Source organism: Psammomys obesus, unplaced genomic scaffold, assembly GCF_907164565.1.
Source record: "Psammomys obesus unplaced genomic scaffold, mPsaObe1.curated_primary_1811, whole genome shotgun sequence".
Taxonomy (NCBI): domain Eukaryota; kingdom Metazoa; phylum Chordata; class Mammalia; order Rodentia; family Muridae; genus Psammomys; species Psammomys obesus.
In genome coordinates, this window is record NW_026586173.1 from 10,661,321 (window position 1) to 10,672,737 (window position 11,417).

Here is an 11,417-nt window from a genome sequence, read left to right on the forward strand (position 1 = left end):
TGTAAAGATAAGGAAGAACCTCTGTAAACTACTTGTACAAGTAACACGGTGGTACAAATAGAGGCCAGTGTAGCATTGCTTATGGAAACTAAATGGAAACAATGACTAAGGATCAGCAACTTAATCCCTAGGCACCTGTATTAAAGACATGTAGCAGACTTGTGACAATGTGTACAAGAGGCTCATATCACATTATTTGTAATGGACAAAACCCCAAGTCATGTTTCTGCAAGAGTAGTGTGACTATGAAGGGAGGGACCCCATGTTTGTGATGTGGACAGGCACCGCAGCGCTCTCTCTAGTGAAGACTATTGTATTCCTTGTTATTTGTATCCCTTCTGTGGGTTTTTGTTAAACTGAAAACAATGTTTCATGCCATTTCTATATCTAACTTGAGAGAAAGAAACCATAAGCACTCAAATAAAAGATCTAATGTTATAAACAAGGTGCTTAGCATACAGTAAGTGCTCAATGAAATCTAGCAGTTGCCATGAATGCAATGGCCCATATCTGTAATACTAACACATTTGAAGCTGAGACAGAAGGCAAGCCTGGACTAGAGTGAGAGCTGCCTCCTGTTATCTATAGGAGCCTTAGGTCTCATATTTAAGTCTCTTAATACTTTTAACTAAGAAACAGAGTTTAGTCTTTCTACCACAATGAAGCAGGGACTAGAAAGAACAAGCATTGCCTTGACTCTCCCCAGGAGGATGACAGTGAAATAGTTACTGGGTTCAGTCATGAACTCCTGGAAAGGGATCACTAGGGGCTTGCTCTGAGCTCCATTTGCATTTGAAAGGCAGGGTGTATATCAACCGGAATGCTCCCTACCTATGGCTTTTTAATTATTTTTCAAGCTAATGGTAAAAGACTCACTAAAATCCTATGAAACCATCTTCCCCAGCAGACTTAGTCATTTCCCTCAATTCCCTGGAAAATTTCAGCTGTCCCTAAATAGCGTTAAGTTCCTCCCTGTCTTCCACACAATCAAGAAAGTGGTTTATTTCACACTGGGCACTTATTGCCCAGTGACCCATCAGCTGTATCTGAGAGAATAAAAACACACTGCAATGAGAACTCCAATATGACCACTCACCACTGTTATTTCAGCTTTGTAACAGATACAACCTTCCCTAGAAGGTTTTCAGTGAGAAAGAAAATACTCCTAGAACTCCATGGAGATGGATAATTCTGCCTACAGGGTGATCTACAGTCAACACCAAGAACTGGATATTAGGAGGCCTGATTTCAGCTCCATTGCTACATGACAATAGGTGTCCTGGAAAGTCCCCTAACTGCTGTGGCACACAACTTCCAGTCATCAGGCTAATACTACAAAAGCCTGTTTCACAGCCATGTGTCCTGCCTCCATCTCAGTGCACTTTCATCTTTCAAGACGCCCTGAGCCCTGAATTCCACAAATTCTTTGCTTTTTGCTCATGAATAGCAAAAGAGGCTGACCAGGATCAGGATGGCCCACAATGTCTAGATGGTCCACAATGCCCAGGTTGTCCCATAATGCCTTGCCTGTTTTGCAGCAGTAGGCACGTAATGCTGATATCATCATGTTTTGTAAATGTAATCGTCACAGGCGAAAGAAATGCAGCAGTGGAACGCCAAGGTCACCTGTCATAGCAAAATCAAGCCAAGCACTCTAGCACATGGCTTAGAGTGTTAAAAGAGCATGGCGGAAAGCAGCATTTTACAGCCAGTTCTTGCATTCTATAAACACTAAAAACAGATTGTCCCATACTTATGGTGACCTTAGCATTCTTTAAGTTTAAGGTGGTGCAAAAGTTACATTCATTCAATAGAAAACACATCTCCAATTGTGAAGATGCATATTTTCATGGGCTAGTAATATATGGGTTGATATTTTCAGATATTGGGCAGCAGCAATGAACCACACCCCCTAGTCATCTGTGAGAGTGAAGACAACCATACAGACCACTGTGTTGCTAAGCTAGGCTGTTACGAAAGGTAGATGCATTGAAGGTTTTCAACTTACAGTAGGTTCATTAGAATATGACACATCATCAGTCTAGGAGCATCTGTATCTTCAGTGTGGCTTCCAAAATTAAAACAAATGAGGGGTATTCCTTTCCATTATCCAGTATATTTCTTTAGTTTCTTGATATGGTGTCTATCTCCATGGATTTCACTAATGCTCAAGGAAATCATTGTGTAAGCAGGGAGGTTCATCATCAAAGTCCAGAAGTTTTAAACTGTACTGGTTATGAGGTCAGATGAGCTGCCTACAACAAGCCAGTCTCCCTCCCAGTCATGGTATTCTGTGATCCACTGGGTCATGCTTCTCATTTAGCACAGAAGTGGTCCAGGAGTTTTGGGATTGGAAACCCCACACCAGTGTTTTCATGGATTCAGTAGCAGCAATTACATGGGCTTTTTGCTGTGGTTGTAAGGAAATTAAGGAGTTAATGAAGTTACTGTTTAGTGTATGTTTCTCTGGAGATCCCCAAACCTTGATTGTTTCTATAGCTGAGAAACATTACTGAGATGAGTATAAATTAATAATCTCCCCCTGATGTGTATCTGAGTATGCCTATCAAGATTTGAATAAGCATTTAAGTCAATAATAAATGCAAAGTAAACTGGTTAGAAGCCAAATCAAACAACCCAATCCAATTTCTCTGCTGTCTTGTGTTCTTTCTTTGTTTTACATTAATAGAAAAAGATACATAAAATATCAGCCTTGGGGATCTTTCCATTTTATCATCTTAATTAGTCCAGCTGTATTGTTTAAACATTCTAGTCAGTCTGAGAAAAGTTAGAGACAAGATACATTTTCTTAGCTAGCACCATGTGACAAGAAATTGGCAGGTGCTCTAGATGAACCAACACAGCCACTAATTCTCTGAATTTTGAATCAGTTGTGGGTCTAGTTGAAACAGTTGAAACTGTTGTTTCGAAGAACTACAGGTAATTTAGCTGCTAAGAGGAGAATTAGAGCTTTTTTCCCCCCAGAGACAAACTCCCTGATAGGTTATCTCATCCCAGTGGTCAGCTCTAAACACATGTACACAAGAATAACACCAAATGGACTCAGTACAAAGTGTGTGTGCGTGTGTGTGTGTGTGTGTGTGTGTGTGTGTGTGTGTATCAAGCATAATTTGTAGAAGAAAAGGTCATGAATTTGAGAGGGACATAGGGGGAGTTGGGGAGAGAGAGGAAAGCTTAGAAATTATGTAAACATCATAATATTTACATATCAAGTTCTCAAAAATAAAAAATACATTGAGAAAAGAAATCATAGGTGCATTTGTTAGTGTACATTAGATATGAGGTTTTTATTTTACAGTGAAAACTATAACTGTGTGTTGTAGAACAATCTTTATGCATCAGTTTTCATGAGAGTGGGGTCAGAAGTGGGAACTTCCAGACAATTGCTGACATACTTTTTGAAATTAAAATTTGAAAAAAAAATGTATGAGTATTGTGTATTTTTTCTGTATGTATACCTGTGTTCCATGTGCATGTCTGATGTTAGCATAGGTCTGAAGAGGGCATCAGCTCCTTTGGAACTTTAATTAGGGATGGTTGCCGGTGCTGAGAATCAAACCAGAGTCCTCTGCAAGAGCAACAAGAGCCCTTAATCACCGAGCCATCTCTCCAGCCTCTGGCATAACTTTTTTTAAAAACAACTTTTTATTGTCTACTTTTTAATTTACCTTAAAAAGTGTAGTTCTCGCAACAATATTTGTTGTTGCTACAACTAATGTTTATAAACTGAGGTCGGTGCAACAGAATTTTTTCTAACTATCTCTCTGGAGATGGGCCACTTTTTGTTAAGTTCTGTGCATTCATTGTTGGGTATTAAAATAGATCAACATTTGACTGATAGCACATTGAACTAGGCCTGGACAGCTTGCTTACCTAATGAGAAATAAGGCACCTGGTGAAATTCTTATTAGCACAGGTCTGCTTTATTTAAGTGTTTTAAAGACATACACTTCTTATTACAGTCACTAAAAGCTAGTAATTTCATTAGTGTGAAATTCTGAAATGAGTTAATGTATCACACTAACAAATCATATCCAAGGTACTGTTATTCTAGTAATGTCAGAATAATTTTATCAATTAATGTAACTTATTAAACTGATAATGCAAAGGCTAAAACTAATATAATACTTCTAGAAAAAAATGATTTTGTTAAAAATCAACAATCATCTCCATTAAAACTCTTTAAAAATAAGAAATGAAATTTTACTGAGAATTGATGAAAGACAGTTTTTCAGAGAACATCCAACATCAAGTTGATGGTGAAACACTTTGGCGTATTTAAGACAAAAACAAATTCAGGACCAACAATGTTACCAATGTTATTCCACGTTGGCAGGTAAATTTAAAAAAAAAAAAGGTAAAAAAAAGAACAAACTTTAAATACTAGAAACAACAACAATAAAAATCAACTATCAAACCAGAGAATGTAGCCCAACTGATGTCACTAATTTAAGGAGTAGCTCTTCATCATTAAATCGCAGGATTCATCCTTAGTCTCAGCAGATTTCATACTTGAGATGGCTTAGGGGATAAAAAAACAGCAGGCACTTAGGTCCAAAGTGTCCAACTATCTTTTCTTTCTTTCTTTTTTTCTTGTCTTTCACAGCCTGATTGCAGACTCCTTCCTCCTCTCCTTCCAGTCCCACCATCATGTCTCACTTCCCCTATTCCCCCAACCCCTTCTCACAGAAGGGGAGGCCCCCCCCCATGGGTACCAACTCACCCCATGCATGAAGGCTCAGCCCAATCCATGCACATCTTCTCCCACTGAGGCCAGACATGGCGGCCCAGGTAAGGGAAAGGGATCCAAAAGCAGGGAAAAATGTCAGAGGCAACCCCTAAGTTCCTTGTCAGGAACCCACACCAGGACCAAGCTGCACATCTGCTCCATATGTGCATGGGGTTCTATGTCCAGCCCATGCAAGCCCTTTGGTTGATGGTTCAGTCTCTGTGAGCCTCCATGGTCAGTTTATTCTGTAGGTCTTCTTGTGGTGTCCTTCACCCCTCCAGCTCCCTCAATCTTACCTCTCACTCTTCCACAAGACTCCTGGAGCTCAGCCTATTGTTTGGTTGTGGGTTTCTGAATCTATTTCCATCAGCTGCTGGAGGAAGCCTCTCAGAAGACAGTTAGGCTACGCTCCTGTCTGCAAGCATAGCAGAGCATCATTAATAGTGTCACGGTTGGCTCTCTCTCATGGTGTGGGTCTCAAGTTTGGCCAGTCATTGGTTTGCCATTACATCAATCTCGGTTCCAACTTTATCCCCACACTTCTTGTAGGCAAGACTAATATTGGGTAGAAGGTTTAATGGGTGGTTTGTTGTCCCCTCCTTTCACTGGAAGTCCCACCTGAGTATAGAGGTAACAATTTCAGGCTCCTTATTCCTGGCTGCTAAAAATCTCAGCTAGTGTCACCCCCATAGACTCCCAGGGGGTCTCTCCTGTCCCAGAGATGACCCCTCTCCCGCTGATTTCTATTCTCTATCCCCATTCCCCAGATACCCCAACTACAAACCTGATATCTGCCTCACAGTGTTAGTTTTTAAAATTAATTTATTTTTTACTAATTACAATTTATTCATTTTGCATCCCAACTGTAGCCCCCTCCCTCATCACCTCCCAATCCTAGCCTTCCTCCCTCTTCTCCTCCCATGCTCCTCCCCCAGTCTACTAATAAGGGAAGTCCTCCTCCTCTTCCCTCTGGCCTTAGCTTATCAGGTCTCATCAGGACTGACTGCGTTGTCTTTCTCTGTGGCCTGGTAAGGCTGCTCCCTCCTCAGGAGGAGGTGATCAAAGAGCAGGCCAATCAGTTCATGTCAGAGACAGTCCCTGTTCCCCTTACTAGGGAACCCACTTGACACTGAGCTGCCATGGGCTACATCTGTGCAGGGGCTCTAGGTTTTATCCACGCATGGTCCTCGATTGGAGTATCAATCTCAGAAAAGACCCCTGGGCCCAAATTTCTTGGTTCTGTTGCTCTCCCTATGGACCGCCTGTCCCTTCCAGGTCTTTCTATCTCCCTCTTCTTTTATAAGATTCCCTGCACTCTGCCCAAAGTTTGGCTATGAGTCTCAGCATCTGCTTTAATACCCTGCTGTGTAGAATCTTTCAAAGGTCCTCTGTGGTAGGCTCCTGTCCTATTTCCTGTTTTCTCCTTCTTGCAGTGTCCATCCCATTTGCCTTTCTGAATGAGGATTGATCATCTTACACAGGGGCCTCCTTCTTGCTTAGCTTCCTTAGGTGTACAGATTTTAGTATGTTTATCCTATATTATATGTGTAATATCCACTTATAAGTGAGTATATACCATGTGTGTCTTTCTGCTTCTGGGATACCTCATTCAGGATGATCTTTTCTAGTTCCCATCATTTGCCTGCAAATTTCATGTGTCAGTTTTAAGTGCGATGTTGAAGTGGGTTAAATCAAATTGATGGGTTCTACATAAAACAAGGTTTTCTGACCCATGGACTCCTCATAACCTTTAGCATACTGCTCCAAGTCAGAATACTTACGGGAGAGTGTGGTGTATGGTGCTCCCAAATACATCGGTCCATAGAGAACCTCCTCCTCTCTCTTTCTTGAGATATATCTTTGGGGTAGAAGTCCATCTTCCATGAAATATACTGTGGGAAACACTTCTGGGCTTGTCCCTCATTTTACCAATAAGTGATCTGAGGTCTGGAGTAAGAGCTGACTTACTGAAGAATCTTGGGTTAACCCAAGACAGGCAACTCAGCCTGGCTCAGCTTCTATAGTTCTTGCTCAGCTACAGTGCTCTGCCTCACTCAGAAATGTTCCTGGCATTATTTCTTTACAGTTCAGGGGTCCAGAAGCCTCCAGATCAAGTACCAGCATCAAGTACCAGATCAAGTTTCCTCCTGTAGTCTCTCCCTTGGCTTTCTTACTGTGCCCCCAAATGGCCACTCCTCTGTCTCCTACTCTCCAGTTAAATAGGCCAGCAGCCATTTTGGATTACAAACCAACCGTATGACCTCCTTTTACTATAATCATTCCTCTGAAACACATACCACCAAATCATACTCTGAGTTACTCTAAGGCTTCCTTAACCTTGCAGTTAGCTTTGCCGTTCTCAGGTGCAGCACACATCTCAGGCTTATCAGCTATCCTGAATATCAGATGTTTACATTAAGATTTGTAAAAAGTAGCAAAATTACAGTTATGGAGTAGCAACAAAATAATTTTATGGTGGGGAGGTCACCACAACATGAGGGACTGTATTAAAGAATCACAGAATTAGGAAGGTTGAGAACCACTGTCTTACAGTATTTGATCATGATATCTTTCTACCTCCCAATTATGAGGAATTTAAGAGCAGAGACTATGTTGATATGGCTATCAAGTAGTTTGGCTCATAGAATTTGGTGAATAGTTAATGAAAGCATGTTGAGCCTATGGCTTGTGAAGTCAAGGGACCTCTGCATTCTATATAGTAGTGTAATCCTTGAAACAAATAGAGACAATAAGTACCTCCCATGGTTTTGGTGAAAATTCAATAAGATACATCTTTGGCAAACTGCCTAGCACATAAACAGAGTTGCATAAATGTTAATTGAATCTGAGGTTGTATCTTCTCCCAAGATGCCCATAAAAACTAATTAATAATATTGGTTGCAAATGCTTCTAATTAAATTGCTGTAGAAAAACAATACAAATGAGGCTCCTAACCTATTCCACACAGGTGCAAGGAAGCTTTGCCACTAACAACAATATTCTGTAACTTTTATCACATAGGTTGAAGTCAATTTCAACTCTAGGTAGTTGAAAGCCTCTTGGCCAAAGATTTAATTTCTGACATGCTGTGGAGAACACCATGTGACTTCTTTTAGGGAAAGTAATGAACAGCACGCATACCTGTGACCTCTAAAGACTGGAATGCAGGATCTGTTTTATTTTCTCAGGACACTTCTGACTTTGGTACTACAGTTAACAAAGAATAGTGAGAAACTTTGATGTTATTTCAGGAAAAGCTTTTCTAGTTTTGATCAGAGTCAACAGATCTGATCTAAAAGATATCAATCTCAGGTCATAGTCAAGATCTCTGAAGGCTAGGAGTCTATCTATTTCATATATCAGATCTATCTGGTCTACCTCCCTACTAGCGCTGCATGGCAACACACTATATGTAGTTTAGGTCTATTGGTTGGTGATTAATGGCTCATGTTGATGCCATTGTAGATTCATCCCAAAGTTCACAGTGGGGCTCCATTTCCTTTAGGCTGCTCCCAGCCCATGACTGAGCATATAGAGATTACTAGTTACAGACCCACTTTTATGAAGCACAGGGCTCCTTTCCAGTGGTCTCAGTTCAAGAAATACCCATCAAACTGGCTAGAACTTTCAGAAAACCATGATGTAGTCTGAGGCATTTTGCTCAACACCCTCTTTGTTATTTCATGGAAGTCCAATCCATATCTCAGTCTGAAGGTTGTTCCTATATCTATTTTCCTCTATTACTGGTGTTTTATGTAATCAGTCTCTTGTTTATCTAACTCAGTGTTTCATATTCTGTCCAGAAGACATGAATTAACACACACTCTGAAGTTCAATCACTACAATCGATAAGCATTTCCTCTTGTTCATTTGTGCTCATGAGTTGACTAAGACAAACTCCCAACTCAGCCTCTGATAAGAGTAAGGCTAAGTTAGATTGGCTGGGATTGTTTATGGAGCACAGTCAGATGGTGGCTTATCTTCTCACAGAATCATCTAGGATAAGCTCAGCTATGAAGCTCCAGTTCAGAGACATTCAACTCTCCATTCTCAGATTTGTGTATGAGTATTCTCTAAAGAAGAAGGGTCCATGTTCACCAGAGTCTCATGTTGCTGGCTTGGAACTAACATACAATCATATACAGTATTTTCTACTAGTCCATACAAGTCAAAAGACCAACCTAGCCTTGGTTGAGGAAAGTAATCCCACCACAATGGGAAAATCTGCAAGGCCACATTGCAAAAAGCAGAGTGATAGTGTCAAATAAGGAAGCTCAGCCATTTCTGCATCAATCTCACATTCTGTTTCTCAGCATTCTCTCAGATACGTAGGCTGTGTGCAGTTCACAATCCACCTTGGCCTTTGGTCAGACCTCTAATCAGCATGTCTGGACTCTTGGCTGCCCATCACAGAGGCCTGCCATTTCTTGGATACAGCTCTTGGCGGGTGTGAGACAGGGCAAGTGTTAAATCCCACCCTCTGGAGCTGCTTCTAGTTCTAAGCTTGCGCGGGGAACTTGAAAAGCTTTGCTGAGTGCCATGAGTCTTTTTTCTGTTCGCTGTCACCTTGCATCAGTTTCAGCTCAGAATACGAAGAGAAAACAGGCTACACACGCATTTGAACTCAACCATACTTTTCCAAGTAGCAAACTGACAATTAGGGCTAGGACCAGCATCAAAAAAGAGCAACCCAGCATGAAGCCTGTCTAATTAGTCATATGAACAGAGAGCTTCCCCTCCACTTCCTCAACAGCCCACGCTTGTCAGATCTCATACGGAACCCTTGCTCCCTGACACACTATTGAAGGGGAACCGAGAGCAGGTAGGTACATGTTAATACCATCATTGTCCTTTGCTTAATCATGAAATGTTCCTCTAAGAGTTAGACTTGGATTCCTATTTGGCCACTTGAGCTGGGAAGTGAGGATTTTACTTATGCTACAGAAATGTACCAAGAAGAAACCCCTGCCCTCTGACTAGGGGCCTTTTATACTTTGTCTCATGTTAATGAGAAACTGGGAAACATGAAGAATTCAATATGAAGGCTAGACCTGGGCTGCTAATCGTGGGGACTTGGTTGTTTAGCTTCTGTGCTTGGTGATTCTTTCTGTTCCCTTAAAAAATCCAAGTGCTACCAAAGGTTACTAGGCCTGTCATCAGAAAAGATTAGGTGGGACATTAGCACAGCACCTTGATGAGGCAGCTCTGGGGCTGAAGAAACAATTCCCCCATTCCTGAGGGCTCATTAAGAACCAGGTCTAGAGGAAGACAGGCCTTGGACCAGTATGAAACTTGCTATTGCCTGGATTCTCACAGCAGGTGGCCCAACCTTCCACTGTATGGCTACATTTTCAGATTTGGCTTTTAGACAAGTCATATCTCTCTGCAGGTGACTCTCCAACCAAGGCCATCGTGACTACATGACCATTAGTGTAATTTTAGTCACTTATTTTCCAATTTGGAGTTCAGGCCAACCTTGCAGAAAATATCTGTCTTTATTGAAACCACAAGCAGACTTTAATTTTCTCATTTAATTATTAAGCAAAGACATATACCTCGTCCTGCGGCTTGGCAAATAAAAGGCAGAACACAAGCTTCTTCCTTGGCCTCCCTTCACTTGCCAGCTGGATAAAGTCGTCTGATAAACTCACTTCATCAGGTTTTGCCCTCTGTTATTTAACTGTGTTACAAGCTCTTAACGATTTTTTGAGATCTTTAGGAAGTTTTCTCAGACAACAAGCCTCTCCCTATGCCTCTAATATGTAAGGTATTGCTGTGACCATTTCCTCTCATGTCTATCTCACCTGTGGGCTCCCAAAGACAACATCTATGTTGTATATTTGTATTAAGAAGAAGGATCACTAGAGGGAGAGATAATGAAACCTAATTATGCTATAAAAGACTAGAATAGTGCATCAGCAAGTTTGCTCATGATACTGCCCATTATTTAGTGAAAGACGGGCTACCTGAACCTGCCAGAGAGGTTGATAGCTAAGGTGATGACAGTCTGTCATCAAGTTGTGTGGCACCAGGGGCTCTCAAAGGAGCATTTGAATGAAAGCTCTAAGGTATCCACATGGCTTTCTATATTTCCACCCTGATCCCTTCTTCTGTTCCTTCAAGGGTGACTCATGCTTGGGATGGAACTTCTCAGAGAAAAGCTTCACATGGGCCACGCCCATTTGATTGTCAGCCACTGCTCCTGGCATGCTCTCCTGCAGTCTGGTGTCAGCCCTGGAGACTCTAATCAAATGTTCTCTGGAAAATCACTAATTAGCTCCCTAATCTCCAAATCGAATGACTCCTTGATCGGCTGTCACCCTGTAAAGGTTTGAAATGCTCTCTTCCCATTAACTTGTTCTTCTTCCATTGTCCTGTTCCCTTAGAAAGCTTGCTTGTGTGGTCTCTCGTCCCTTGAGGATTGCCTTGCTGTGGAATGATATCCTTGAAAATGTCTTTGTATTTGGGGTATGTCAGCAGCTGAAGAGCTGATTAGGAAGTCACATCTGGGTAGGAGGGATGGGATGTATCTATGTGACCAGCTCTTCTACATTGTCATTTAAGCCTATATTGAATGAGTTGTTATTTTGTATAATAGCTGTTAAAATCATTCTTAAATCTTTGAAAAATGTGGAGTACAAGATAGCTAAAGAGATTTTTTGTGCTC